General features: G+C 42.4%; 1 protein-coding gene and 1 pseudogene across 1 annotated transcript in view; both read left to right on the forward strand.

Annotated features, from left to right (window-relative positions):
- The window catches only part of LOC126273092 (repulsive guidance molecule B-like), a 1,683,331-nt gene that overhangs the window by 392,603 nt on the left and 1,264,309 nt on the right, over positions 1-26,419 (forward strand). The gene's annotated exons all lie outside the window — the stretch shown is intronic.
- LOC126274555 (5S ribosomal RNA) lies at positions 13,730-13,847 on the forward strand (annotated as a pseudogene).

The following is a 26,419-nucleotide window of genomic DNA, read 5'->3' on the forward strand; positions in this document are numbered from 1 at the left end:
ATACCTATCAGAGATCCAAATGCAGAGGATTTTGAATTTTGGAAAAAATGATTTTGTAAAGATTTGAGAACTATGAGGTTATTCAGGCTGCTGCAGTGCTACCCTGCACTCAATTTATACTGAGTTTGTGAAAGCCAAATTTTCGATGACATTCTCTGTTACGGGTTAAAGTCAAGTGCCGGTAAGCCAGTTCGGAAAGAGAGAGCAGAGAGGGCTGTGAAGAAGATGTCAACCAACTGCACGCTGACCGACCTCTCTCCAGGACGACAACGCGACAGCAGGGGCTGCTATGCGAAGAGAACATTAGCGCCGAGCCCGACTGGCAGCGCCCCAGTTCTACGAGTGGCTTCAAGACCATTGACCTGAATAGAAGCGCCAAAGCTCATTACTTTGCCCTTACATTCTACGTAACTCAAACTTGGAAATGTTATGCTGAAGAAACTTATTCATTTTGTCTGTCGCCCTTAGACTGCGACACATCTGTTTAACACAAAGTTAAGTATTATATACTTCTGTAATAAAACTCATTAATACGATTTGTTTGAATGTTGTCTAGTGATCCGAGAAAGCAGGTTTCCCCGACACCCCAAATTTGACGACTAGGCAGAATTCAACATTATCTTTATTGGTACAGGTCAGTTAGGTTGACTGTCCAGACATGACCAAGCGAAAGTATGGCTTGCATTCAGAGCTATAGATATACCGGTCTTTTAACATACTATTAACTAATTTAATGGTAGAGTAATATATTTTCGGATAAATAATTTGTATAAAGATATTCGTACTTGTTAAGCAAGAAGGTCCACAATTCAGCTTTTAAATGGTAGTCTCTTCTACATCATTCAATAAATACGTTTCCTACCGTCTCCTCACGAAAATTTTGTTTGTACACTACTGGCCATTAAAATTTCTACACCAAGAGGAAATGCAGATAATAAATGGGTATTCATTGGACAAATATATTATACTAGAGCTGACATATGATAACATTTTCACGCAATTTTGGTGCATAGATCCTGAGAAATCAGTACCCAGAACAACCACCTCTGGCCGTAATAACGGCGTTGATACGCCGGGGCATTGAGTCAAACAGAGCTTGGATGGCGTGTACAGGTACAGCTGCCCATGCAGCTTAAACACGATTCCACAGTTCATCTAAAGTAGTGGCAGGCGTATTGTGACGAGCCAGTTGCTCGGCCACTATTGACCAGACGTCTTCAGTTGCTGAGAGATCTGGTGAATGTGCTAGCCAGGGCATCAGTCGAACATTTTCTGTATCCAGAAATGTTCGTACAGGACCTGCAACATGCGGTCGTGCATTATCCAGCTGAAATGTAGGGTTTCGCAGGGATCGAATGAAGGGTAGAGCCACGGGCCGTAACACATGTGAAATGTAACGTAGACTGTTCAAAGTGCCGTCAATGCGAGCAAGAGGTGACCGAGACGTGTAACCAATGGCACCCCATACCATCACGCCGGGTGATACACTAGTATGGCGATGACGAATACAAGCTTCCAATGTGCGTTCATCGAGATGTCGCCAAACACGGCTGCGACCATCATGATGCTGTAAACGGAACGTGGATTCATCCGAAAAAAATGACGTTTTGCCATTGGTGCACCCAGGTTCGTCGTTCAGTACACCATCGCAGGCGCTCCTGTCTTTGATGCAGCGTCAAGGGTAACTGCAGCCATGGTCTTCGAGATGATAGTCCATGCTGCTGCAAACGTCATCGAACTGATGGTGCAGATGGTTGTTGTCGTACAAACGTGTCCCCAACTGTTGACTCAGAGATCGAGAGGTGGCTGCGCGATCCGTTACAGCCATGCGGATAAGATGCCTTTCATCTCGACTGCTAGTGATACGAGGCCGTTGGGATCCAGTACGGCGTTCCGTATTACCCTCCTGAACCCACCGATTCCATATTCTGCTAACAGTCATTGGATCTCGACCAACGCGAGCAGCAATGTGGCGATATGATAAACCGCAATCGCGATAGGCTACAATCCGACTTTTATCAAAGTCGGAAACGTGATGGTACGCATTTCTCCTCCTTACACGAGGCATCACAACAACGTTTCACCAGCCAACGCCGGTCAACTGCTGTTTGTGTATGAGAATTCGGTTGTAAACTTTCCTCATCTCAGTACGTTGTAGGTGTCGCCACCGGCGCCAACCTTGTGTGAATGCTCTGAAAAGCTAATCATTTGCATATCACAGTATCTTCTTCCTGTCGGTTAAATTTCGCGCCTGGAGAACGTCATCTTCATGATGTAGCAATTATAATGGCGAGTAGTGTATATCATTCAGTAAATTCGTCTTCCACTGTCTCCTGGCGAAAATTTTGTTTGCAGTTGTGTATTGCCGCATTGCACTGAGAGGAATACAGTCGGTCAAATTACAGCTTGATGTGGTTAACGTAGACATTTGTCTCTGTATTGCACTTAACCGAGCGAGGTGGTGGAGTGTTTAGCACTCTGGACTCCCATTCGCAAGGACGACGGTTCAAACCCGCGTCCGGCCATCCTCGTTTAGGTTTTCCTTGATTTCCCTCTACTGCTTAAGGCAAATTCCATCTTGGTTGCTTTGAAAGGGAATGGCCGCTTATCTTCTCCACCCTTACCTGATCCGAGCTCGTTCTCTGTCTCTAATGACCTCGCTGTCGACAGGACGTTAAAACGCTGATTCCCTCCTCCTGCTCCTGGACTGCACTTGGGCAACACTTTCTTTTCCTTGTCAGGTTTCCTGCTGAGATGCATTTTTTTCTAAATTTTCATTTCTTTCGATCAGTTCCGAGTTTCCGTTGACACAGATAAGATTCAAAATTTGTTAGGTGCATTTTAACGTAAGTTAGAACGCAGTAGAAACATTCACAGTTAGGCGTTCCATTTCAGAATTATTATGTTCATTTTAGGGAAAGTTCAGATCAGATTTCGTTTCAGTGTCAGTCTTATTCTTAGTGTCCAGTGTTACATTCGCGGGTGCATCATTGAATGTTTGGAACTTTATTTAGTCAGCTCTGTCCGCAGCTCATGGTCGTGCGGTAGCGTTGTCGCTTCCCGCCCCCGGGTTCCTGGGTTCGATTCCTGGCGGGGTCAGGGATTTTCTCTGCCTCGTGCTGACTGGGTGTTGTGTGATGTCCTTAGGTTCGTTAGGTTTCAGTAGTTCTAAGTTCTAGGGGACTGATGACCATAGATGTTAAGTCCCATAGCGCTCAGAGTCATTTGAACCATAGTCAGCTTTCGTACGAAAATTTACAGAATATTTTTATAGAAGCGTTTGAGACATTTAATTTGGCACTGCTACTGCACTGCACAATACAGAATTTCACAGAACAGCTCATTTAGGATAAAGATTTACTTTTACTAAAAGTTAATCGCAATAAAGTTATACACTTTCAGCTAAAATTGGCGACTCTTATCACATATTGTCACACATTGGCTCTGAGCACTCTGGGACTTAACTGCTGAGGTCATCAGTCCCCTAGAACTTAGAACTACTTAAACCTAACTCACCTAAGGACATCAGACACATCCATGCTCGAGGCAGGATTCGAACCTGCGACCATAGCATTCGCGCGGTTCCGGACCGTGGCGCCTAGAACCCATCGGCCGCCGTGGCCGGCGAAAATTCTAAAATGTCTAGTTTATTTATTAAACAGTTACTCTTATCTCGTACAGCTAGAATGAAATTACCTTATGATTATATAGAAGTATGGAGTAAAGAGTTTGTTTTCTGAATGCGGGTACAAGCAATTCGTTAAGTTAACGTTTCACAGAGTTTTGGATATGGAGGACGCAATTACGTACGCAGCACTTGCCGTGACAGTGGCCGCCTTTGTTGTTAGGCGAAGGGCAGAACTAGGGCGTCATGCCAGGAGTAGAAATTGCGTTCGATCCTGGCTGGGAAGAAGGGAAACAGGCAGGGACGTTTACGTTCTGTGAGAGTCACGAAGATCCACAGCAATTTAGCAGCAAAGTCAGAATAGATGTCTTGTTTTGACAAACTGCTGTCGACTGTACATGACGGGATTGGCGCAAAATGCCACAGTAATGAGGGAACGACTACACACTCGGTTTACGCACTTTTATTGTAACTGCGCCTCTCTTCTTAGTCTCTGTTTCTTCAGCTCTGCACAGCACTGCGGCCGTAATTATGCAAAACGGCTTTTGCTGTCCTCACTGGTTGCGGCTGACCGAACTGCTCTGACCCTTGTGGCTGTCCTCTCAACACTACCCTTCTTGGCACGCTGAAACAATACAAAAGATGCAACGAAATCTAACACTTGCTTTACTTTCACAAATTACGGTGATACGTACAAACATCGAAAGTAAAACTATATGCACATTTGCGTAAAACATTGAAACTCAGAATTATTGCTGTACCTCATTATGCTACGACCTATATAGGGAATTATGTCTACATCTACAGCTACATGGATACTCTGCAAATCATATTTAAGTGCCTGACAGAGGGTTCATCGGACAACGTTCACAATAATTCTCTATTATTTCAATCCCGAACAGCTCGAGAGAAAAACGAACACCTATATCTTTCCGTGCGAAGCCTGATTTCCCTTATTTTATTATGATGATCGTACCTCACATAGGTCGGAGTCAAAAAAACGTTTTCACTTTAGAAGGAGAAAGTTGATGATTGAAATTTCGTGAGAAGATTTCGCCGCAACGAAACACCCCTTTGTTTTAATTATGCCCATCCCAAATACTGTATTATGTCAGTGACACTCTATTCTATTTCGCGATAATACAAAATGTGCTGCCCTTCTTTGAACTTTCTTGCTGTACTCCGTTAATCCTATCTGGTAAGGATCCCACACCGAGAGGCAGTACTCATAAAGAGGACGCACAGGCGTGGTGTAGGCGTTCTCTTTAGCAGATCTGTTACATTTCCTTTCTGCCAATATAACGCAGTTTTTATTTTGCCTTCCCCACATTTTTATGTGTTCCTTCCAATTTAAGTTGTCCGTAACTGTATTTCCTAGGTATTTAGTTGAATTATGGCCTTTAGATTTGACTGATTTATGGTGCAATCGAAGTTAAACGGATTCCTATCAGCCCTCATGTGGATGACCTCACCCTTTTCGTTATTTAGATCAATTGCCAGTTTTTGCACCATACAGATACCTTTTCTAAATCGTTTTGCAATTTGTTCTGATCTTCTGATGACTTTACTAGACCATAAACAACAGCATCATGTACAAACAAACCTAAGACGGCTGCTCAGATTGTCTCCTCAATCGTTTATATTGATAAAGAAATACAGAGGGCCTGTAACACTATCTTGGGCAACGCCAGAAATCACTTCTGTTTTACTCTATGACTTTCCGTGGATTACTACGAACTGTGACCTCCTTGATAAGAAACCACGAATCCAGTCACATAAGTGAGACGATATTCCATAAGCACGCAATTTCACTACAAGCCGATTGTGTGGCACAGTGGTAAAAGCCTTCTGGAAATCTAGAAATACGGACTCAATTTGAAATCCCTTGTCAATAGCACTCAACACTTCGTCTGTATAAAGAGCTAGTTGTGTTTCATAAGAACGATGTATCCTAAATCTCTGTTGAGTACGTATCAATAGACCGTTCTCTTCGAGGTAATTCGTAATGTTCGAACACAATATATACTCCAAAATCCTGCTGCATCCCGACGTTAATGATTCAAATAGCTCTGAGCACTATGGAACGTAACTTATGAGGTCATCAGCCCCTTAGAACTTAGAAGTACTTAAACCTAACTAACCTAAGGACGTCACACACATCCATGCCCGAGGCAGGATTCGAACCTGCGACCGTAGCGGCCGCGCGGTTCCAGACTGTAGCGCCTAGAATCGCTCAGTCACACCGGCTGGCTGTCCCATTAACATTCCTTGCATTTATTATTCTTCAAAATACAGTACTTAAACTTGGTACAGCTTACTGCTTTATTATAGCATGAATGTGATTGAGTAGTGTAATTAGAGCTTTCTATTACGAATACAAATGATTACGAATAAGGATATGTTCATTCTAAACTTTGTTTTCATTAAATAACTTGAAAACTAACAGCGGTGGCTTATTGGTGTCACAGATATAAGGTTTTTAAATGTAACTGAGGTTTCATAGGAATTTTCATCTTTCTGATTCTAATACTTAGTGCCTTCAATTTGTGGCAAAAACACCGATTTTGACCAAAGTGTTCCTCTGATCCAGATGAAATTTGTAACTTTTGATTGTGACATAAATTTGCATATTCTAAACAATTTTTATCTTTGTAACCTTATTATTCAGCGCCACTTATTTTTTTCTTAAGATTATATATTTTTCCTGACAAATGCATTTGGTCAATCTGAGACCTTACCGTGTTAACATTAATATACACTGATGTTATTCAATCTGTATATTGAGCAAGCAGTAATGGAAACAATAGAAAAATTCGGAGCAGGAATTAAAATCCATGGAGAAGAAATAAAAACTTTGAGGTTTGCCGATTACATTGTAATTCTGTCAGAGACAGCAAAGGATCTGAAAGAGCAGTTGAACAGAAAGGACAGTGTCTTGAAACGAGGATATAAGATGAACATCAACAAAAGCAAAACGAGTTTAAAGGAATGTAGTCGAATTAAATCGGGTTATGCTGAAGGAATTAGATTAGGAAACGAGACACTTAAAGTAGTAAAGGAGTTTTGCTATTTCTGGAGCAAAATAACTGATGATGGTCGAAGTAGAGAGGATATAAAATGTAGACTGGCAGTGGCGAAGAACGTGTTTCTGAGAAAGAGAAATTTGTTAACGTCGAGTATAGATTTAAGTGTCAGGAAGTCGTTTCTGAAGGTATTTGTATGGAGTGTAGCCATAGAAACGTTGTAAGATTGATTTGTTATGAAAGCGGTGCTGATAGTCTTGACCATAAGAGCGGTTTAAAAGCTGTGAGCTATCTGAGGAAGTTAACCTTGCATTACTGCTCAACTGTTTCACCAGGTATCCAATCTAGCTTACCAAATTCCCAACCGGACTAACAATAATTATAATCTTTTAATAGTCATACGAAAACCGGCGATATATATATATATATATATATATATATATAAGAGAATTAAAAAAAGAAATAAATCAGTTTATATTTGGAAATTTATTTTAACGTTGATCATTGAAATTTCAGCATATTAAACTTGAGTCATAACTAAGCTGGTGCCTTATTTAGGATTTTGAAAATGTGAGTTTGTAATCTTACAGGAAACATCAAATATGATGCCAAGATTGGGAGACTGCATACAACACTGCATTCATAAAATAGCACACGAAGAACGTTGAAACATATGCCAGAGGAAATTAACAACAACCAACCGATTCAATTTTCGCCCAAAGAAGTTACGTTTTTAGCGCAATCCTGTCCATCATGTAATTACCACACACTGGTATACTAAATTCATACTAACTCTCTGAGAAATCTTCCCGAAAAGAATAGGCCGCGGTGGTCTCGCGGTTCTAACCGCAGTCCGGAGCCGTGCGACTGCTACGGTCGCAGGTTCAAATCCTGCCTTGGGCATGGATGTGTGTGATGTCCTTAGGTTAGTTAGGTTTAAGTAGTTCTAGGGGACTGATAACCACAGCAGTTGAGTCCTATAGTGCTCAGAGCCATTTGAACCGAAAAGAATAGCTGAGGGCTACTTTGATGATTACACCACATGCTTCACGTGGTCAACTTGGTTTACACAAAGAGTGTAACTCCAGAATAATTTTAATAATTAAAATAAATTACATCGAAACGCAATTTACAAAAGAAAAACCTCGAACTGGTTACTATCGTCTTACTATTAACCTGATGGGTCAAACAATTGTATAAGCACATGGTACTGGTCTCACAAAGTACACCCCACGTGGGTTGAACATAAAGAAAAGTTGCTATATTGAAAAATATTGTTAAGACGAGACGTTATAATCTCACGCACATTCGCATTTAAGATTGATGATCTTAGTTACAGCTTCTGATCAACACGTGGTTCCACTTTACTCACAAAGTAGTGACAAAGCAATTACTGGAAGATATTCTGAAGTTGACACTCGAAATACACTGCGTTGCAATTTAAGATAACATTAGATATTTTAGAGCCAAAACCTGAAATAAAGGTGATTAAATTTTCAGTTAGGCTGAACTTAAGAAATCCATTGTCCTGCGGACTTACCAGACACGCGCTTAGCCGGAGATCTTACCACTTCAGACGCTCGCCGCGGACAGACTGACCTGCGCTGCTACCAAGGGTGCTTCCGTATACAAAATGGAAGTGACCACAGGGGCAGCTTCCTATACCAACATGACAAGGGACGGACAGAACCATACTAAGGATAGAAACCTCTTTGCTTTTAGAAAGCGTAGATACCTGTTCCGACGTTGGTCCTACTGTTCTCTAGCGGACAGGCTTGCCTGCTACCCTCAAGCATGCAACTAGAAATACATTTGCTCATTCATCCTCTCACACAGAAGGGAAGGGGGATGACAGTATCTTATCATACACAGTACATAAAAGAAAGCGGATGTAGGTTCCGTATGAGACTGTGTGACATGAATTGCATATAAACTGTGTTTTAAAGTGTAGTAGTGTGACAGATCGTTCTTGTTTATGTGTAAAAGTAACACGTTCCACTACTCAGTCTCCTCGCAGATAGTCAGAAACGCCACAGTAAATTTAGAAGAGGAATTTATGCCGTAAATGACAACAGATTTAAGAAATTAACACGAAAGGAATCCAACAGAGACCTTTCACCATGTATGGAATTGAAACATGGGCTATAAATAGTTTGGACAAGAATAGGAGCTTTCGAAATGTGGTATTACAGAAGAATGCTGAAGATTAGATGGGTAGATCATGTAACTAATGAAGAGGTATTGAATAGAACTGGGGAGAAGATAAAATTTGTGGCACAAGTTGACTAGAAGAAGGGATTGCTTGGTAGGACATATTCTGAGGCATCAAAGGATCACCAGTTTAATATTGGAGGGCAGCGTGGAGGGTAAAAATCGTAGAGGGAGACCAAGAGATGAATACTCTAAACAGATTCAGAACGATGTAGGTTGCAGTAGGTACTGGGAGATTAAGAAGCTTGCATTGGATAGAGTAGCATGGAGAGCTGCATCAAACCAGTCTCTGGACTGAAGACTGTAACAACAACACTGATGAAGTTTGCAAAAGTTGTTTTAATGTTTAATTCACTCTTAGATTATGGTGCAATCCTTTGTATATTAAGCACAGGCGCGTTATGATGTCGTGGTTCTGGTAGTAGTGAACTGGTATTCGCCCCGGCACATCGCTCCCCTCTGTACGTCTTACAATGATTTCTGCGCTTGCTTTGGTTCAGGTCGTTTATGACCTCAAGTCGCTGCGTCTGTCCGCCGTGCTTGGGGGAGCCAAAGCTGGCCATTACCAACCCCTGCGGCCACACGCTCCGTTGCCTGTGTTTTTCTGGTGGGAACGTCACCACCGTGTCCGCTGCCCGAGTTTTGACGTATGGAGCTTGCCACGGGGCGACGTTCTGTGTGCCTACTACATCGTCCGACACGCCCCACCCAGTCGTCGCCCCTCTTCGAGACGTCTGCCTTTGTGACGGCTCCCTGCCGACGCAAACTGCGTTCCCTTATCGCCCACAAGTGACATCTGTCGCGTCTTATCGGCAAAATACCGGGGTGTGGTCCTGTCCAGAGTAGCGAAGCCTGCAGTTCCGTATCAACACGGCGTTTACTCTCGATTTCTCCACAGTTTCGTCGCTGTTAGTTTGATTTACGCACGAAACTTGTGTGTCTCCGTCCACGGTCTGTCAATATTTAACAATTTCCGATGTAAAAATAAACGCGTCATACATACCTGAAAATAATGTTGATATGTAGTGTGTCTGAATCACATCACGCATGGAGGAAAGGTGTAATTAACCCTAATATCGTTTTCAACATGCTAGTGCTCTACCAGGCATGCGACATGTTGAATGGTGTCCGTTATAATTGGTCGTCTTCCACATATTCCGTTTTTGCGTAGTTTCTTCTCAAACGCAATATTTGCTGTTATCTCTGTGACACGCTGTGGCCGAGCGCTTCTAGGCGCTTCAGTCCGGAACCGCGCTGCTGCTACGGACGCAGCTTCGAATCCTGCCTCGGTCATGAATGTGTGTGATGTCCTTAGGTTAGTTAGGTTTAAGAAGTTCTAAGTTCTAGGGGATTGATGACCTCAGATGTTAAATCCCATAGTGCTTAGAGCCATTTGAACCATTTTTGAACCGCTGTGAAACACTGATCGACTTCCGCAAATTCGGGGCTGCTTCGGCTACACGAGTGCACCTGCCAGAGATCTTTGAAGTAACTGTGTCTTCGGCCATTGTTTAGCCATTGCCAAATCATGTTGGTATATTCCAAGTAAACGACTCCACAATCACTCTCATATAAGCAGTTGGTTACCCCCTCCCCAAAGGTGTTCCTGTTGTACTCCACCGTTTTGATAAATATAACTAGCTCACAGACAATTTCAAAGCCACCTGCATCCAAATTTAATTTATGGATTGCAGATGTCTTCATTTTTCTGTGGCATCGGCCCGGTTCGTAAATCGTGTGCGTAATTTTGTGATTTAATTTGCGTATAGAGCACTATTTTTATATTAAATTTTCATTATTGCTCTCTTGTGCATTCTATGTCACTGTTCTATTGGCACTATTGTACTTAGCGTTGTTTGTATTGTTTTAAATACATCTATCTGTATGCTACAATTCTTATATTGTTATATTGTTCTTCAGCTATTGTTGTACTTATGGTATGATGTTCTGTGTTTAGCGTTTCATGTTTTCTCTTTCATTTTTAGAGCGTGTGCACCTTTGTCGTAATGTTGTTGTATGGTGGTGTTTGTAATTCTGCTACAATGTCATTGTTGTGTGTGTGTGTGTGTGTTTGAGGTTTACGGGCGCTAAACAGCATGGTCATCAGCGCCCAAATGTCATTGTTACTACAGCTGCCAGCTATATGGTGTTTGTCTAAATGTAGTTTTATTTTTCTTTAAAAATGTGTTCGTATTCTAACTTCGTAATTTTATTCTATTCTGACCTTTTGCAATGAGGGTTCTTTGACACTCTATAGCCGTTGTTGGCTGCATTATTCTTGTAACCCAAAGCCAAAATAAAGAAAAAAATGCATAGCCATGACATAGTCGCCACACGTGGCTTGTTGATTTCGAAGGAAAACAAAGCGTTCTTCTTCAGGCTATTGTGTTTGAGCTGCTCGGGAGTGGACCTATTTTGCTCGTGTGTGGTACAGTGTGTTTTTTTATCGAGGTTGCATTGTATTACACTGAGAATGATGTTGAGCAATACCAAATAAGCTGTCTATGTTTTGTGCTCGTGCAGTAATACTTACAATCCAACACATTTCCTACACGCCTACTCTAGAATATAAGGTAAGGTGTTTCTTTATTTTACGACCTGGCGAGCTGTATTGGAACTTTATGGTTATGTTATTGAATCAGTAGCAGAGTTGTACACGCGGTTCAGATCAGTGTGGGGCAGACAGCGTTCCTTAAAGTGTTGTTTTTGATTCGAGATAGGATTTAGGAAGCCGATATCTTATTCAACAATAGGTTATGAATTTTGATTTTTTTTCAAATCCACGTAAGAAGCAGGTCTTTGCATGATTCATCTGAGAGTAAAATGTGAATAATTTGAGACTGAACTCATTTTCCTCAAATCTTTGTGCTTTTTGGGATCAAAAAATAATATTGAAGTTAAAATGAAGTCTTATGCCTTTACTGCTATTTGGTTACTTTCCTCAGTTCAATTAATTGGAGCATTACCTTTGCAATATAGTAGCATTGAATAGTCACGAGGATTCCACTATTGTCTTAAGCAGGGTTGATTACCGATATGATCTCGTGCTTTAAGTTGATCGATTGTTTAGTTGAAGCTGCTTCTGATCCAATCGATTTATTGAAATATTGAATGTTTCTCAGTAAACTATTTTCAGACTAGGGAAGGTAAGTTTGCTTGCAGAGTTTTTGTACAGCAGCTGTTACGTCGTCTCGTTTTTTATGTTCCAGGACAGCGCTACATTCCTAGGTCACAATCAATAGATAGTTTCAGATGCCAAGTGAATTTCCTTTCCATTTCGTATGCCTGTCTGTGACGAATCACTCCTTTCGGTTTTATTCACTTGTAAAGAGGGCATCGTTAATCAGGGCAATTTGAAGTGGAACTTCAACGTCCATTTCCACTACTGAAGACAGATCCAGTTTGACAGGCACCATACATCTTGAGTCAATCATACTGTCATTTACGAATGAACTGCAATCTTCCTTGCGTCGCGACCAGGTTCTACGTATTCTCAGCGATATGCGGCCCGTGAGACCTGCAAAGCATACGCGACACTAGTGTAAAAGTTCAAAGTCACAAGAGGAAAAAGTCACAAACAAAAACACAACTCTTCAAGTACCTGTGGGAACAAACGGAGTTTACCGCCTTCTAGGCTCTCTCCAAGACCGCCTCATTCGTTAAACAGGATCTCCATGTATAATGTCTACGCGCTCTGCTCTCCAGGGTGCTACTAACGAAGAGATTCATTCTACTTCACTGGACTAAATCTTCATTACGAATGAACATACGATCTTGTGGTAAATTTATGTATGCATAGGACTAATAAGATCTCATTTTCATAAGAACCATCAGATTTTACAAGGCAGTAAAGGGGCTATGTAAAAATGCAGAAATGCATGCCAGAAATGCTAGCTTGAACGCAAATGTACACTGTTGGCCATTAAAATTGCTACAACAAGAAGAAATGCAGATGATAAACGGGTATTCATTGTACAAATACATTATACTAGAACTGACATGTGATTGCATTTTCACACAATTTGGGTGCATAGATCCTGAGAAATTAGTTACCAGAACAACCACCTCTGGCCGTAATAACTACCTTGATACGTCTGGGCATTGAGTCAAACAGAGCTTGGATGGCGTGTACAGGTACAGTTGCCCATGCAGCTTCAACAGGAAACCACAGTTCATCAGGAGTAGTAACAGACGTATTGTGACGAGCCAGTTGCTCGGCCACCATTGACCAGACGTTTTCAATTGGTGAGAGAACTGGAGAAAGTGCTGGCCAGGGCATCAGTCGAACATTTTCTGTATCTAGAAAGGGCCGTACAGGACCTGCAACATGCGGTCGTGCATTATCCTGCTGAAATGTAAGGTTTCGCAAGGATCAGATGGAGGGTAGAGCCACTGGTCGTAAAACATCTAAAATGTAACGTCCACTGATCAAAGTGCCGTCAATGCCAACAAGAGGTGCCCCGAGACGTGTAACCAATGGCACCCCGTACCATCACGCCGGGTGATACACCAAGATGGCGATGACGAATACACGCTTCCAATGTGCGTTCACCGCGATGTCACCGAACACGGATGCGACCATCATGAGGCTGTAAACAGTACCTGGAATAATGCTAAAAATGTCGTTTTGACATTCGTGCACCCAGGTTCGTCCATGTGTACACCATCGCAGTCGCTCCTGTCTGTGATGCAGCGTCAAGGGTAACCACAGCCATGGTCTCCGAGCTGATAGTCCACGCTGCTGCAAACGTCGTAGAACTGTTGATGCAGATGGTTGTGGTCTTGCAAACGTGTCCATCTGTTGACTCAGGGAGTTTGACTAAAGTCGTCGCACGCGGAATCCCATAGACGAAAACTTACACAAAACTCCGGCAACGGCTTTGCCGCAGTGGCGACACCGGTTCCCGTGAGATCACCGAAGTTAAGCGCTGCCGGGCGTGGTCGGCACTTGGATGGGTGACCATCCAAGCCGCCATGCGCTGTTGCCTCGTGATACCAATTGAGGAGCTACTCGACCGAATAGTAGCGGCGTAGGTCAAGAATACCATCATAACAACCATGAGAGCGGTGTGCTGACCCCATGCCCCTCCTTTCCGCATCCTCCACTGAGGACGACACGGCGGTCGGATGGTCCCGGTAGGACACTAGTGGCCTGAAGACGGTTTTTACACAAAACATCACAAAAATAAGCACAAGTATTCTTGAGATCAAGCGATGTCGGAGGCCAATGGTGTAATTCAAGATCCTTACGCCAGTTGCAATCGATCAGCTCTGTCGAGAACGAAAATTTTCAGCGCAGGTTGACCTATTAATTTCCTCTTACTTGACCAACCAGTGTCCTGAAACTGTTGACGCCATGGTAGAAACTGCACTGCTGTACTATTTACGAAATTTGCATAACTCATTCTGATCGAATTGTACCTATCAAAATGGAGAACGCATTCTGTTGCCGTTTTACTGTCACCTCGTGTCAACACATTGCTTAATGAACGAGCGAGCGAATTCGCTGCACCAGGTAGACCCCTACCGGCTACAACATGAACCGTGAACCCTTTCAGTTTCCATGCACAAGCCATAATTCACCTGAAGTTTCTGTCTTCGTACATATAGAAGATACAGCTTTGTAAAGTAGGATTAATCTTTTTGAGACACGCATCATTATACAGGGTATAACAGGCATATGGTATCTTGATATGTCAGTGTGTGGTTGTTTTTTTCTCTGCATCGGACAGTCTTCACAAAAACATGTCACAAACTTTACACCCTGATGCTTCCTACATGGTCGTAACTGCACCACTTGTAGGTGAAATACGCCTGTCAGCATAGGCTAACCGTTTTGTGTCCACGTGTCCATACTTTAATACCTCACCTGCTGCCGAGAGGAAAAAAGCATTATAGGCTTGCTTATACTGAAGCGCCAAACAAACTGGTATACGTGTGCGTATTGAAATGGAGATACATATAAATAAACAGGCAGAACACGGTACTGCGGTCGGCAACGCCTGTACAAGGCAACAAGTGCCTGGTGCAGTTGTTAGATCAATTACCGCTGCAACAATTTAAGTGAGTTTGAACGTGGTGTTATATTCGGCGCCCGAGCGATGGGACACAGCATTTCCGAGGTAGCGATGAAGTGGGGATTTTCCCGTACGACCATTTCACAAGTCTACCGTAAATATCAGAAAAGCGGCAAAACATCAAATCTCCTGAGAGGCATCCACTTGCCTTGCTCATACTGTGGCATCAAGCAGTCAGACCTGCAAGATGAGTGGTCTGCCAAGCGAGTGGGTTTATTCTTATTTCTCGAGTAACATCAATGACTGATTATGAGCTCTAGTAACCACAATTAAGCCACAAATTATTCTGCTGTTTGAATATTACGCAACGGAAACGGATAGCACACATCTGACTATCAGGAATTTACACAACTCTGATTGTTCACTACGCTCTGGCAATACCGCATTTTCTTTCTTACCCAACGGCTGTGATCAACACGTGGCCATCGCACTGAATATGAATGGCGCACACATTATAAATTCTGGATATCATGACTACACACTATTCGAAGAACAAGGCCACCAATCTTTTTCTTTTCATTATCTTTTTTATTCCGATAAATTCTATTATGATTCAAAGATAACCTAAACACACAAATTCAATAATCTACAACAATAACACATGAGAAACTCCGCCCAGTGGGTATGGCTTTACAATGGTGATTCTCAATCTTATGGTCTCGTAATTATCTAACGCTACAGTGCACTTTCTGGATAGGATGGTGGATCTTTTGTTATATCTGACACTTCGACTCTCACACCCATCTCTAAACATTCATGGTGGTATCTGTTTGTTCTATATCGTGTCTACCTACCACTTTGGGGCAACGACGCTCTGAGCTTGTTTTTTAGGGAATTGACTAGTTTGAACCTGGGACCTGTGCTGGTAAGGAGACGCCAGACCACACATGACATGTAGAATTCAGAAGAGTTCAGTGAGACTAGCGATGATATAACCAAATACTTAATGATCTCAGCGTCAGCTCCACTGAACTCACTGTAAAAGAATCTTAATACTAACTAAATTTAGTGGAAGGGGTTCAAGGCTTTCCTATTTTTAGTTAGCTGGTAAAATAACGTCGAAAAAGCAGTTAAGTTTACCATTGGAAATTTTATTCTACTCACAAAACATCGTTTATAAATTGCACTATTGATAAAAGGAAATGTTTCAATACAGGATGGTAAAAACCAACTGCGTTCAACAAAAATGTGAACGAATATTCCCTGAATGGGTTTCCAAGTTCTACAATCGATCGAAGGATGACCTATGCCATATCACATCTATAATCTAGGTTGAAATTAAGCTTCACAAAAGAGAAAACTATCAAAATGGTCTACAGTGACCGTCAATTATCTTTAATTACTTATCTAACTTGTCGTAAATTACAGTTGCTGATGTGGCTTCTCAATAACTATATAACAGAAAAATCATCGCGTTTCAGATTTTTACTTCAAGTGGCAAATGTGAACACCATGAGCTTTAATTTACGATCGACACTAGTATTGCGCAAAAAGGAGGTGTAACAGATGAGACTTCTGCAGTTCTGAGTTAAGCCTTATGCGCTCAAAAATGCGGCATCGCGTGCGTTCATTACCTTGTCGGTGTCAAAGCAGCGTCAAGGCGGCAGCGGCCGGCGCAGCAGCCATCCAGCCCACCGTCTCGGAACTAACTCTCTTCTAACTTCTCCTTACTACAATTTACCGAAGTTGGTTTTAAAAAAACTATCTCGCTGTGTTTTCATCTGACCAATCAGGGTCTCAATGTTAACCTTAAGCTCCGCCTACAAAAATTCTGTCTATCCAATGAGAAACGTTATACTTTTCGTGGTGGGGCCATGTTTTTAAAGTTTGCAACGTAACAGAGACGCGAAAAAGTCTCACACTAAAACCTGCAGCTGGTGTGGTCCTTTTAGCGTTATCTTACGATCTATACTGTTCTTCTGGAGGGCTCTATCTTTTAACATGGGCTGACGGGTGGTCCTAACGTAACAGAGACGCGAAAAAGTCTCACGCTAAAACTTGCGGGTGGTAGTGGCCCTTTTTGTGTTATCGTAAGATCTATACTGTTTTTCTGGAGGGCTCTAGCTTTTAACATGGGGTGAGGGGTGGTCCTTGACGTAACAGAGACGCGAAACAGTCTCACGCTAAAACGTGCGGTTTGTGTGGCCCTAGTGGTTAGCTGGCGACGTGGGTGTCCAGTCCGTCCCTTATCGTAGGGCCTTCTAGCTTAACACGGTTCTGCTCTCGGCTTCTGTTCTCGTTTCTTCCCTCGGAACTGCGTCGGTCTCACAGTGGGAAGGTACGACATGCATTTAGGCATTCTTGTGTTAGTCTGTGGTATTCCATTTGCTCACTCGTTACTCGTATTACTTTGGTTAATTTAATGTCACGATTTATTCGGAGCTATGTGAGATACTACTGGATTTCCTTATCATGTCAGGGTTTTCATGGAAGGTGTTGGATTTGCCTGACACCTTACACATCATCACGAAAATTTACTCCAGATCGAGAAGTATAAAAAGGAACATGCATAACCCACTGTCTCTGAACCTATCTAGCTATTCTCCCATGCAAATCACACGTACTTAAATTACATGAAATACATCACACTGGCAACATAGAATACATCACAAAGAATAGTCGCAACGTTAGAACCACTTCACTTTCAGCTTTCTCACTTCAATTCGGCAGGCCTCCCGGTCTACCCACACACCCACCGAAGGTCACCTATCTGCAGTACCCGTCCACGTCCTCCATGCTCGCTCCCTTGAGATTCCCACAGGAGGTCGAACTTAGCTGCACATTTGCTCTGGAAGTGGTGGATCCATAGTCTATCGGGGCGAATCATTTATTTGAGAGTGCTGTGTCTGTTGTTTCGGACATGTGTGAAAGGACAGACACCACACATTTGTATAATCCTCGACATTGCAGCATATGGAACAAAATATATGTAACCTAATCTTAACGTAAACACGTACTCAGAATTGGTAGTCACATACACTTCTATGTCCCTCATCTACTGCTATTCTCTGCTGTACAAGAGACACTAAAACTTTTTACTTTTTTCCATATACATCACCCAAATGTTGCTAACTTTTTCGCATGACATTTATCGTATGGTAACAGTTCTCTCTACGAGTAATCAAGACACTCTTTGGTATAGCGCTGCCCACATTTGGTCAATAAGAGCGACCTTGATGACCTCTAACACTCACCTGTCCGATTCTCGCTCTCGGGCAGTCTACCTCACGTGTCGGCCATGTCAATTACTCAACAAACGACAAAAGAAACGACAATACATACAAATACTGGAAGTTATTCTTGGATGGATTTTTTTTCCTAACACAGTCCATATGGTTACCGGACACTGCCGCAGCGGCTAACGAGCACATGCGGGACTCCCATCGATTTGTCCGCAACTCACAGCAGGAAAACACGGTCCCCACAAACACTTATTGCCGGTACGCAATGGGCTACACATTACCAGCAAGCCGCGTAACAGTCTTCCATACATGCCTGACCTCTATTATGAGAGCAACCACTCCTATTTTAGGACCAATAAAATAAAATAAGATTTACTTTTCTCGTCTTATGGCACCGGAGGTCGAATATCTTTACATAAACACACCCCTAAAGAATGTCTTGGAACAGTAGTGTGTAAAAGTAGGATGAAGCAAACAGCTTGATCTAATGACACAGTCAAGGCAGCCTGTAAAAGGAAAATGAAGGCGTATCAAAAATGGCTACATACTAGAACTAAGGTAGACAGAGAAAGTTATGTTGAAGAAAGAAACAAAGCCAAACAGATAATTCCAGCATCCAAGAAGAAATCTTGGGAAGACTTCGGAAACAGGTTGGAGACATTGGGTCAAGCTGCTGGAAAATCATTCTGGAGTGTAATTAGCAGTCTTCGAAAGGGAGGTAAGAAGGAAATGACAAGTATTTTGGACAGGTCAGGAAAACTGCTGGTGAATCCTGTGGATGCCTTGGGCAGATTTTGAAGAGTTGCTCAATGTAGGTGAAAATACGATCAGTAATGTTTCAGATTTCGAGGTAGAATGGGATAGGAACGATGATGGAAATACGATCACATTTGAGGAAGTGGAGAAAATGGTCAATAGATTGCAGTGCAATAAAGCAGCTGGGGTGGATGAAATTAAGTCGGAACTCATCAAATACAGTGGAATGTCAGGTCTTAAATGGCTACACAGGATAATTGAAATGGCCTGGGAGTCGGGACAGGTTCCATCAGACTGGACAAAAGCAGTAATCACACCAATCTTTAAACATGGAAACAGAAAAGTTTGTAACAACTACAGAGGTATCTCTTTAATCAGCGTTGTGGGTAAAATATTCTCAGGTATTGTTGAAAGGAAAGTGCGAGTATTAGTTGAAGACAAATTGGATTAAAATCAGTGTGGGTTTAGGCCTCTTAGAGGTTGTCAGGACCAGATCTTTAGCTTACGTCAAATAATGGAGAAGTGTTATGAGTAGAATAGGGAATTGTATCTATGCTTTATAGATCTAGAAAAGGCATATGACCGGGTTCCTAGGAGGAAGTTATTGTCAGTTCTACGAGATTATGGAATAGGAGGCAAACTTTTGCAAGCAATTAAAGGTCTTTACATGGATAGTCAGGCATCAGTTAGAGTTGACGGTAAATTGAGTTCATGGTTCAGAGTAGTTTCGGAGGTAAGACAAGGCTGCAACCTGTCTCCACTGTTGTTTATATTATTTATGGATCATATGTTGAAAACAATAGACTGGCTGGGTGAGATTAAGATATGTGAACAAAAAAAAGCAATCTTGCATATGCGGATGACGTAGTTGTGATGGTAGATTCGATTGAAAGTTTGCAAAGTAATATTTCAGAGCTAGATCAGAAATGTAAGGACTATGGTATGAAGATTAGCATCTCCAAAACGAAAGTAATGTCAGTGGGAAAGAAATATAAACGGATTGAGTGCCAAATAGGAGGAACAAAGTTAGAACAGGTGGACGGTTTCAAGTACTTAGGATGCATATTCTCACAGGGTGGCAATATAGTGAAAGAACTGGAAGCGAGGTGTAGCAAAGCTGATGCAGTGAGCGCTCAGCTACGATCTACTCTCTTCTGCAAGAAGGAAGTCAGTGCCAAGACTAAGTTATCTGTGCACCGTTCAATCTTTCGACCAACTTTGTTGTAGGGGAGCGAAAGCTGGGTGGATTCAGGTCACCTTATCAACAAGGTTGAAAGTAGCTAGGATGATTGCAGGTGCTAGTAGATGGTAACAATGAAAGGAGGGTGTCCACAATGAGGAAATCAAAGAGAAACTGGGAATGAACTCTATAGAAGTAGCTGTCAGGGCGAACAGGCTTAGATGGTGGGGTCATGTTACACGCATAGAAGAAGCAACGTTACCCAAGGGACTCATGGGTTCAGCAGTAGAGGGTAGGAGGAGTCGGGGCAGACCAAGGAGAAGGTACCTGGATTCAGTTAAGAACGATTTTGAAGTAATATTTTTAACATCAGAAGAGGCACCAATGTTAGCACTGAATAGGGGATCATGGAGGAATTTGATAAGGGGGGCTATGTTGCAGACTGATCGCTGAAAGGCATAATCAGTCTTAAATGATGATGATGGTGACCCCTCACGAAAAGACCACTCTACAACCTTAGGAGGACCACTGTAACACTGCGACGACGGTTAGTTTAGTGTCAGTAACCCCCTTCCCCCTCCCTCCCCCCCCCCACCCCCCGAGCCCACATTCTTTCAATCTAATTCCACGTAATAAAACGTATCTACAGAATCACGTTTCGTACAATGATATAATTTTGCAGATATGTTCAGTGGTAATGGTGGATTTCGTCTGCAAAATGTGTTACAAATAGAGAAAGTAGTAAAACATTAATAAATTAAAAGGTTATGCCTAATGCTGAATTTCTACTCCACAAATAGCGAAAATGAAGTACGTCTCTGACAGAATTACAATGTCTTCGGCGAACCTCAAAGTTTTTACTTCTTCTCCGCGGATTTTAATAACTACTTCGAATTTTTCTTTTGTTTCCTTTGCTGCTTGCTCAATATACGTATTCAATAGCATCGGGGAGAGGCTACAGCCCTGTCTCACTCCCTTCCCAACCACTGCTTCCCTTTCATACCCCTCGACTCTTATAACTGCCTTCTGCTTCCTGTACAAATTGTAAATAGCCTTTTGCTCTCTATATTTTATCCCTGCCACCTTCAGAATTTGAAAGAGAGTATTCCAGTCAACATTGTCAAAAGCTTTCTCTAAGTCTACAAATGCTAGAAACGTAGGTTTGCCCTTCCTTAATCTAGCTTCTAAGATAAGTCGTAAGGCCAGGACTGCTTCACGTGTTCCAACATTTCTGCGGAATGCAAACTGATCTTCCCCGAGGTCGGCTTCTATCAGTTTTTCTATTCGTCTCTAAAGAATTCGCGTTAGTACTTTGCAGCTGTGACTTATTAAACTGATAGTTCGGTAATTTTCACACCTGCCAACACCTGGTTTCTTTGGGATTGGAATTCTTCTTGAAGTATGAGGGAATATTTGATATTCATGCAAGTGGCTCTCTTTTCTCCAAAGGTCTCTTTAATTTTCCTGTAGGCAGTATCCATCTTACCTCTCGTGTGAAAAGCCTCTACATCCTTACATTTGTCCTCTAGCCATCCCTGCTTAGCCATTTTGCACTTGCAGTCGATCTCATTTGAGACGTTTGTATTCCTTTTTGCCTGATTCATTTACTTCATTTCTATATTTTCTCCTTTCATCAATTAAATTCAATATTTCTTCTGTTACCCAAGGATTGCTACTAGCTCTCGCCTTTTACCTACTTGATCCTCTGCTGTCTTCACCAATTCATCCCTCAAAGCTACCCATTCTTCTTCTACTGTATTTCTTTCCCCTATTCCTGTCAACTGTTCCCTTATGCTCTCCCTGAAACTCTGTACAACCTCTAGTTTAGTCAGTTTACCCAGGTCCCACCTCCTTAAATTCCCACTTTTTTGCAGTTTCTTTAGTTTTAATCTACAGTTCATAACCAATAGATTGTGGTCAGAGGCCATGTCTGCCCCTGGAAATGTCTTACAATTTAAAACCTGGTTCCTAAATCTCTGTCTTACCATTATATAATCTATCTGAATTCTACCAGTATCTCCAGGCTTCTTCCATGTATACAACCTTTTTTTATGATTCTTGAACCAAGTGTTAGCTATGATTAGGTTGTGCTCTGTGCAAAATTCCACCAGGCGGCTTCCTCTTTCGTTTCTTACCCCCAATCCATATTCAACTACTATGTTTCCTTCTCTCCCTTTTCCAACTGACGAATTCCAGTCACCCATGACTATTAAATTTTCGTCAGCCTTCACTATCTGAATAATTTCTTTTATTTCATCATACATTTCTTCAACTTCTTGGTCATCTGCAGAGCTAGTAGGCATATAAACCTGTATTACTGTGGTAGGCGTTGGCTTCGTTTCTATCTTGGCCACAATAATGCGTTCACTATGCTGTTTGTAGTAGCTTACCTGCATTCCTATTTTCCTACTCATTATTAAACCTACTCCTGCATTACTCCTATTTGATTTTGTGTTTATAACCCTGTAGTCACCTGACCAAAAGTCTTGTTCCTCCTGCCACCGAACTTCACTAATTTCACTACATCTAACTTTAACCTATCCATTTCCCTTTTTAAATTTTCTAACCTACCTGTCCGATTAAGGGATCTGACATTCCACGCTCCGATCCGTAGAACGCCAGTTTTCTTTCTCCTGACAACTACATCCTCTTGATTAGTCCTCGCCCGTAGATCCGAATGGGGGACTATTTTACCTCCGGAATATTTTACCCAAGAGGACGCCATCATCATTTAATCATACAGTAAAGCTGCATGCCCTTGGGAAAAATGACGGCCGTAGTTTCCCCTTGCTTTCAGCCGTTCGCAGTACCAGCACAGCTTGGCCGTTTTGGTTAATGTTGCAAGGCCAGATCAGTCAATCATCCAGACTGTTGCCCCTGCAACTACTGAAAAGGCTGCTGCCCCTCTTCAGGAACCACACGTTTGTCTGGCCTCTCAATAGATACCCCTCCGTTGTGGTTGCACCTTTGGTATGACTATCTGTACCTCTGAGGCACGCAAGCCTCCCCGCCAACGGCAAGGTCCGTGGTTCATGGTATGTAGTGTCGTCTAAAGAAATGGAATAACTTACGCATTTGTAAATTTAGTGACGTTGCATTTCCCCCAGTGGCGTCACTGGTGGGACGACAATATGGAGCACTCGCCGGTTGGCAGTGGCAGGAGCAGACGTGCGGAGCCTGGACAATAGCGCCGTGTCCCCCGGGGCACTATACTCGGCCCCCCGCTGTCCATTAGCGCGTCACCCGCGCCCGCGCGGCAATCACGGATTATTTCCCCCTGGCCGTGAAATGGAAGTCAGTCACTCACTCGCATTACGAGCCGTCATTACGGAAATTGCCGGCGCTTGACAGAGTGTCGGCCCTGGGGGCTCAGAATTCGGTCCTCTCTCTGTAATAGAGCAATAAATCGTGTTGCCGGAAGGTCGCCCTGCGGACCTCACTCATCTCTGCAAACAAATCCAGAGCTGCACACTGCTTCATCGTTCGTGAATGTCTCTCGGGAATGCGAGTTGAACTACGCGTAATTTGCAAGTCTTGAAGTGGGGATCTTTTCACCAAAATAGCAGGCTGCATGCCCATCTGAGTATTGGGCGAACGTTACTTCGGTATGAGACGGTTTGATTTTATGTCCTCCAGTAAGTGTGCGAGGAAAATCTGATATGGTGCCAGCCGGTGTGGCCGAGTGGTTCTAGCCGCTTCAGTCTGGAAGCGCGCGACCGCTACAGTCGCAGGTTCGAATCCTGCCTCGGGCATGGATGTGTGTGGTGTCCTTAGGTTAGTTAGGTTTAAGTAGTTCTAAGTTCTAGGGGACTGATGACCTCAGAACGTAAGTCCCATAGTGCTCAGAGCCATTTATTTTTTCTGATACGGTGCGAGGTACTCACGACGAAACCATCAGCTAACGGATACAAGAGAGAAGTACTAAGATAACAAAGGACAGTTGAAGGACGGAAGGAATACACAAAGTGTCTGTATAAGGGGAACAAACTAGAGGACACCCTTACGGAAAAAGGAAAATAAGAATCAGGTGAAGGGGAAACGAGAGATCTTATACAGGGAGAAGAGTCTGACAGAGTGCTCAAAGATCTAGATGCAAACAAGGCCCCTGGAGACACAAAAGTTTTCTGGGTAATGTAAAAAACTACTGCTGCCGGAGAACATCCAACGTTTCTGTCTAATCCCAGACCCATAAGAAGGCCGCTGCAACCGTGGTCGAAACGTTGGTTTTTCTCCGGCAGCAGTAGTTTTTTACATTATGGCGCGGTACCATACTCAGAGAACTTTTATGTCGGCCACGGAAGCCTACGCCATTACATAAGGCCCCAGGAGTAAACGACACTCTCACACAATTAATGAGAACGTTGTTAAAGCCAGCCATTGCAAAAGTAATTCATTTGGTGTGCGAGATACATGTTTAAATACCGTCAGAAGTCAGGAACAACGTAATAACTCCGATACCTAACAACGAAGGTGCTGACACGTTGAACACTACCGAACCATCAGTTTAAGAAGTCACGCTTGCAAAATATTTACACGAATAATTTACGGAAGAATGGGGAACATGGTTGAGGCCGTTGTTCGGGAGCTCAGTCTGGGTTCCGGATAAATGAGGGGACACGTCAGGCAACCCTGACCCTAGGAATTATCTTAGAAGATAAGTTTCAGAAGACAGGTTCAAGAAATACATTTGTCAATTTAGAAAAAGATTTTGATATGTGGACTGGAAAACATTCATTTAAATTTTGAAGGTAACTGGAACAACATACAGACTGAAAGGTTATTTCCAACTTGTACGTAAGCCAGACCGCATTCATAAGAGTCGAAGATATGAAATAGGAAACATAGTTGAGAACGGAGTGAGACTAGTTTTTAGCTATTCCCAGATTGTATTAAATGTGTAAATTGAGGAAACTGTGAAGAAGTCAAGCAGAAATTTGAGACGGGAATTCAAGTTCAGGGAGAAAAAAATTAAAAACTTAGGGGTTTGCCTACGACATCGAAATTGTGTCACAGAGGACTAATAATTTTTAAGAGTAGTTGACGGAATGGATAATGTCTTGTAAAAAGGTTATAAGATGCACGTAAAAGTACTAAGAGAAATTGAATGTAGTCTAATTAAATCAGACGATGCAGAGGGAATTAGATGAGGAAAGAGAGAATAAAAGTAGTAGATGATTTCCGTTATTTGGGTAGGAAAATAACCAGTTATTGTCAAAGTAGGGAAGATACAAAATGGTGACTGACAATAGCAATAAAATAATTTTGTGAATGAAGAGGAGTTTATTGATATCTAACATAAATTTAAGTGCTAGAAAGTCTTTTCTGAATGTATCTGTCCAGGAATTAGTTGGCTACATCGAATAACAAATCAGAAGTTTCTGAATTGAACTGGGGATAAAAGAAATTAGTGGCACAACTTGACTAAAAGAAGGGATCGTTTGGTAGGACGCAATCTGAGGAACCGTCAGCTTACTATTTATTATTGGAAGCAAGTGTGCGGGATAAATCTTGTAGAGGGGGAACAAGAGACTAATACAGTAAGTACGTTCAAAACGATCTAGGTTATGGTAACTGTGCACAAGTTAAGAGACGTCACCAGGGTAGGCTAGTCGTTGGCTTCATTCGTCCGGGAGACCTGCATCAAACCAGTCTTCGGACAGAAGACCACAACAGAAAAGTAGGGTACAAATAAAACGATAGTGTAAGACACGGATAGCGCGTATCTCTTAGCAAACGTGTGAGACTCTAAAAGAATTTTAACATCGCGCTTTCACCGATACTGGAAGGCAGTTCAGAGTATGCGTTTCCGACAAATGTGTTTAGTCGCGCACCGAATAAGTGATTATAGGTAGCTTAAACTTTATACATCAGCTACAGTGGGATTAATGGAAGTGCGAGTGCAAGACAGCTACATTTGCGCGAAGAACGGTCCTGCTCTTGATTGCATATTATCACCACTGTTGGCTACTGTTGGTCTCTGACAAGAGTAAAGAAATATTATTGTTGTTTAGCTTCTACGTCGAAGAAGCAACGAGAAAACTGAAAGAAAATGACGTAACAGGAATAAAATTTCAGAGGGAACTGATATCAACGCTAAAATTCCCAAAGACTTGACCTTTCTGGCCGGATGTATGTAAGACTCGGAAAGTCTGTCGAAAGGAATGAAGAACATCTCTAGCATTGAATATGGTTTAAGGATAAACAGCAAAAACAAAGGTGATGTGTAGAAACAGAGAAGAGAATAACGACTCGCTTAACATCAAAACTGGGAACGACAGAAACATGGCAAGACTGAAGGAAATCTTGGAAAGTAAGGAAGATATCAGAAGTGAAGTGGAATCAGAGAGCTCTACTGGCATCAGATA

The sequence above is a fragment of the Schistocerca gregaria genome, chromosome 5, assembly GCF_023897955.1.
Source record: "Schistocerca gregaria isolate iqSchGreg1 chromosome 5, iqSchGreg1.2, whole genome shotgun sequence".
Classification (NCBI taxonomy): Eukaryota; Metazoa; Arthropoda; class Insecta; order Orthoptera; family Acrididae; genus Schistocerca; species Schistocerca gregaria.